Here is a 6,000-nt window from a genome sequence, read left to right as displayed (position 1 = left end):
GCGATCAAACCATTTCATAAAGAATTAAAAAAGAAATTGGCAACAGGAAATGAAGTTAATTTACAGTGCCTACCTGTTAAAGACGTCATTGATGCGGTTGGTTGGTTCTGTTACAGTAGACATCAGGATGACTTTCCGAGGTCAATGTATCGCTTAGGAGATATAAAAAGCATCTCTATAATTGGATTTCTCATGTACATTGATATTACAATTTTAAATGATGGACAAACAACGAGAATTCAAAAAAGAGGAAAGAACTAGACAGTGTTATTGGCTTGTCACACATCTCATCTGCACTCCTCAAATGAATGCTATGCAATAAATAACACTTTTTGCAGTGTCAATGTACCATGAATAACGTTTATTGAATATTACACAAATAAAACAATAATCAATATTACAAAATAAATGGAAAAAAAAAGAAGCTTCAGCTGAGTCATGGATCAATTTCAACAACTCTGCCATACCGAACTAAACGATGGTGTAACTGAAAATGATATTAAACATCATTTCAACCATTATTATGAGACACTTGTCGATAAAACCATGCCAAAATCTAAACCAAAAATTAAAAAAGTAAAGAAAATTGTCCCATGGTGGTACACTAAATGTGATAATGCTATAAAGTTAAGAGAAAACTGTAGGAAAACGACTTCATGTCCGTAATGGCGTTACGTTCACAAACATTTTGGGGCGCTTGTCTGAAAAACTACAATGAAAATATTGGTTTGATTGATACAAAACATCAAATATATAACTGGGAACCGAACTTTAATGGTATGAAACGTCCTGGATGTTGTATGCCTTGGGATGGGTGTGAGATGTACAAGGATACAAAGTTTTGGTAACATGTTTACTTTGTGTGGTCCGATTAACAAGTGTTATTTAAGTTTACAACATCAGCTTATAATAAACAATACATGCAATAGAGTTAATGATTAAAGGAAAGTTATGTAATTTAACGCATTGTCTATTGTAGTGCTTGTGTAGTGTATATAATACAACACTAGTTTCGCGTATGGGTTTATTATACTTAAAACTCCAAAGTTTTGCCGACAAACACATTCTACTTGAACCTCTGTTAAATCTGTATAAATCATCACAATGTTGAAATGCCAATATGCAGTATGTATTTCGTCCTTCAGGTGAAATCTTTTTATAACAGCGGCGAAGTCAAAAGGTTGTCATTATATAGCATCTTTAAAGTGTTACCTATATTTTTATATTCACTGCATGACTGTGATAAATGCATACTGCGCTATGATAGTTTGAGTGCAGTATCACATTAAACGTTTGAATTACCGCTCTGAACAGGTGAATTAACATTAAGGACCAACTACCTCAAAAGCAATATTTCGATGTATGGTCGGTCTGTTATCTTTTTTACGTTGTGTTTATGCCCGTTATGAAATGAAAACAACAGGGCTATGCCTAGTAGCCAGACATTTTACGAAGACGGTTTCTTCATAGGCACTATCACAAGGCCTTAGTTTTGTGCCTTTTAACATGGTATTCTTTTTTATATGCGGGTTGTTCTAGTAGTTTCGATTACTTCATTGAAGAAAATGTAAGACAATTATGAAGTGACCAAACTTGATCATTAACATGGAAATGGTTATATGACATTAAGTAAGGCGTTATCTTTCATAGATCAGTCGGAGGCTTGAAATTACAATGTTCAGACTATTATTGCCAGACATTGATGGCCGTTGAAGCCTTTATTCATAATATTTCTTAAACATCGAATCGTCTTAAACATTGATGCAACATTCGGCTAAGACCCGCCAGTAAAAGGTTCTCTGTATCTATGTAAGCCATCTTATTTCTTCTCTAAACCACTTCAGACATGTTGATGACAGACATTGATATCTATTTTTCTCTCTATTCACACAATAACTAAGGCGTACTTTCGTCTTGAACGCTTTTAAGACATTCTTAGGCCGCACTTAATTTATGTTTTATTCCGCGGTTTACCGCACCATGTTGTTTTGAAAGGTATAAACAATAATATTTTGTGCGAACGCATCTCCTTTTTCATCACGGACGAGATTTGTGTGGCTCTTCTTGCCTTAAGCCACAATAATAAATCGGAATACAAATATCATGAATAAATCATGAACAGTACAACGTCGAAACTGTCAGATGTATTAACAAACAATAGAGGTGCATCTCTGCATTATTAAAATGTTCTCTTTTGGATCTAGCACAATCCTTCTAGACCGGCAAACGAAGCATTTACGAATGTGTACCATTACGGAAACTTGGCTTCAGGAGCATGTTTTGAATATGCTTGCTGGAGGAGCACTTGCTGACGTAACACTATCAAATGACCTTACAGGAATGATTGAACCGCTGTTCAAATTGTTCAAGTGAGTATAGACTATGCAAAAGTATTTTGCCGTGTAAACGATAAAGAAAAAACTTAAACATACGGATTTTCTCATGAGAAACTGTTGTCCAAGTAATAACCTAAATTCATGGCAGCCTTCAACCAATGGCCGTCTACTAAGTTTGTTTTCAACACTTGGCGAATTAAAATGTTCTTGTTACGCTTATGCAAAACCTTTAAGAACACCCCTGTGACTTGATATATAACTGAAACGAAAGCGATTTGTCAGACATGGATATTCTGATATTACCTAACCATGGTTGTTCTGCTTATTGCTCTGCTCTGCTTAACTCGCCAAATATGACCGAACGAGGACGTGATGGTCGGGTGTTTAATAATTTACCCATTTTGAAATGATGTCTCTGGGATAAAGCTTGGTCTAACCTCATGTTTCAATGCTTATATACGGAGTTAGTGTCTTGCCTGCCAGAAGAAGAAGGCATAGAAGAGGAATAAAGAAGAGGAAGCGAAAACGAAGGAGGAAGAAAAAGAAGAAGAAGATGAAAAAGAAGAAGAACAATGCATAACAATAACGGTGCTCTGCAAAATAATCAATGGGAGCCAAACGAACTAAACACGCACTAGTTTCAACGATACTTTATTTTCACCACGAACAACACATGAATCGTATAGATACATGTATTAAGCTGTTTGCGATTTGTCATTCACCGTCTGGAAAGGAAAACAAACAGTCATGAGACAATACTAAATGTGTGCGTTGTTCTACTTTACATTACAACGTCGGGATTAGTTAGTATCGATTGTTTAAATGGGGTTCGTAGGTTGTTGTTGTTTTTTTTATTAAAAAAGAGCCATTTCTACAAAAAGGTGTATTCAAATTGGTAAAAGAAGTGAAACTTAAACCTCTTAAACCTGCAAACTCTAAACAAAAGTAAAATCACGCTTTTTAAAGCTTGCTAAAGTTGAATTAACATTAAACATATACCAAAAGTATTTGTATGTCAAATTATGAATGCTAAATACTGACAACATACATATCAAAGTACATGAATAGTGTCTTACACATAGTTTTGGCTGAAGAGGCTTACAGGTGCTTTCTTCTCATATATTATATTTCTTTTTTACAAGTAACGCAACCCGATTATCAAAGTAGCGATTTCTAAAAACAAAATCATAAATATTAATGTTGTACCTCATTAGCCTCTATAAATCGGACAACACCTCCTTTGGTATCCACAGCGCCCCGCGTCTCTCTCCCATCGGGAACATCGGTATTTGCATTGGCAGTATCCGCCGTGCTGGGCTGAAATCAATGCGCTTAACCATAAATTTCCAACTATAACATTTTTTAAAGATCTTACAGTTGTTCCAACATTTCCCGAACATGGAATCTGTGAAGAATATATTGAACAAGAAATAAATTGGATATAGTTGAAATAAATGAAAATATGATGGTAAATTGTCATCAAAGGTTTAAATAATAGTGTGTTGTTCCACATAAACATTTTTTCAAAATATTGATAGTAAAAGTTCACATTTAGGATGAATACTTAAGTCCGACCATACGGTCAAATCTAGTCAGGAGCAATAAGTATTCACATTTAGGATGAATACTTAAAGAGACAGTCGTCTTAAGATCAATACATGCACATCAATAACAAACATACATTTTGATAGATAAACCTTTAACTACTTACTTACTAAATAATGCATTCATGAAAAATAGTTATAACTGAAACCGTGTATTTAATTGCTGAAAACGCAGAAATAGTAAAGGGCTGGTGGGTCCTAAAATATTTACCGTCATCAACTATCGTCCCATAAGGTAAAAATACCATGTTTTAAGCACTTTGCTTTCAATTTAAACCCCATATCTTTAATAAGAACCATTGTTTTCGATACTTATTAATCCTTTTCGGTATATTAAAGCAAATGTACTAATTGTGGTAATCTTCTTTGGGGGAAATAGAGCATCTTTAATTATTGATGTCTAGATGTCTTTGATCATCAATTAGTAAAGATCTATCAAAAATACCTTGGACATCACAAAGAAAAAAAAACTTTTTATCATATAGTTAGGGTCCAAGAGTGGTTTAGAGGCTAGGGTATAAGAGACACTGTTTAAGAGACACACACATAACGTACAAACACCACAGACAGACATCACATCAAAATAGCTTTACCAATAAATGTAAGGTTAACAACCCTGATACATTCAGTGAAACACGAGCTCACTTCGGGTGTTAACTAGTTTAGATGCACATAACGTCAAACTTGTCCCATACATTAAGCCATAAACGTGTGATCAGAACAGAAGTAAAGTTGACCTAGCAGTTATACTTTAAACCGTTGGAACTTGTTAATGCAATTTAATACAAATTATCAAGTTGTTTCCTTACCCTCGACGGTTGCTGGTAGTAGTGTCATGGACAGGCAGCTGACCAGAAGGAGAACAATGAGAAGCTTCATGGTTGGAGACTGGAGTGGTGAATACTTTCCAGGAAAAGCGATGGCTCTTATATAAGCGAGCAAATCCGGGAAATACCCGGATGTTTCGAAACATTCACATATTAATGTTCATGTTTACATTAAAGTAACAGCGTTTTAATGACAATTAAATGTAAACGGCCAATTAAAAATATTCACGTTCTATTTACATGCCTTGTGGTTAATTGGAACATTTTAGATCAAACCACAACTAAATAAAGACGGATTTACAAATTATTCATTTTGTTTTTAATAGTTCAAGGATGACATATGATCAAACATAACATTCTGCAAAGAATTTACAACGTGACATTGTACCAACATAACAAATGACAGTAGTTAATCTAAAGATATGCCATGTTATTAGTGTAAATACTAGATATAACATTCTACAATTGAATTAGTATTACAATGCTTTGTGTCCAACCATTAAGCAATGAAATAAACGAACGGAAATTTGCTTTTTCTTCAAATTGTGTGTAATGCGGTAAGATTTTTATGTTTTTAAAACACAAATGTTATAGAATAGCATCTCTATAAATTGACACTCAAATATATTTACACTCAAAATTTGCCAACAATCCTAAATGTGGCCATTGTCAGAAAAATGATTAAACTATTTTGGAAACGGTAGTATAAGGAATACAGCTTAACCGGCCAAAATTATCTAAATATACATACACGAATTTAATCGAGTATCGATTGTTTAGTTTTATTAGCAATTTCCACAGCCATTTCATATTCATATGTCATATAAATGATATCCAGGAAACGTTTAATCGTTGACGAAGATATGTGTACAACGTATACAAAGCGGGACGTGGAGTTATGATAACCGTGATTTATTCAAACGATTCCTTTGATATGATTTGATATATTTATGAAATATAGGAATCGTTTAAATAAATCACGGTTATTATAACTCCATGTCCCGCTTTGTATACGTTGTACACATATCTTCGTCAACGATTAAACGTTTCCTGGATATAATTGTTTTTTTTAGAGGTCAAGGAAATTTAAGTACATTGCTTTTGTTAATCAACTATTTGTTCATCTATGTTTATTGTGTCAACTTTATTAATTTTGTTATTGTTGGCTAATTATTAATTGGCTGTGATTATTTACATATTTATTTAATTATATTTACTTAATTCTTATTGTTA

The 6,000-nt window shown here is 33.7% G+C and overlaps 1 long non-coding RNA gene across 1 annotated transcript; it reads right to left on the bottom strand.

Annotated features, from left to right (window-relative positions):
• Positions 1-2,971: 2,971 nt before the first annotated feature.
• On the bottom strand, positions 2,972-4,853 carry LOC128246547 (uncharacterized). The gene is made up of 3 exons (XR_008263273.1): positions 4,750-4,853; positions 3,543-3,653; positions 2,972-3,061 (listed from the first exon to the last, which is right to left on the bottom strand). It is a non-coding gene; the product is annotated as an uncharacterized LOC128246547 (long non-coding RNA).
• Between the last annotated feature and the right edge of the window lie 1,147 nt (positions 4,854-6,000).

The sequence above is a fragment of the Mya arenaria genome, chromosome 9 (genome assembly GCF_026914265.1).
Source record: "Mya arenaria isolate MELC-2E11 chromosome 9, ASM2691426v1".
Classification (NCBI taxonomy): Eukaryota; Metazoa; Mollusca; class Bivalvia; order Myida; family Myidae; genus Mya; species Mya arenaria.
Note: the sequence above shows the minus strand (reverse complement) of the source record. Positions and strands in the feature narration are given on the sequence as shown.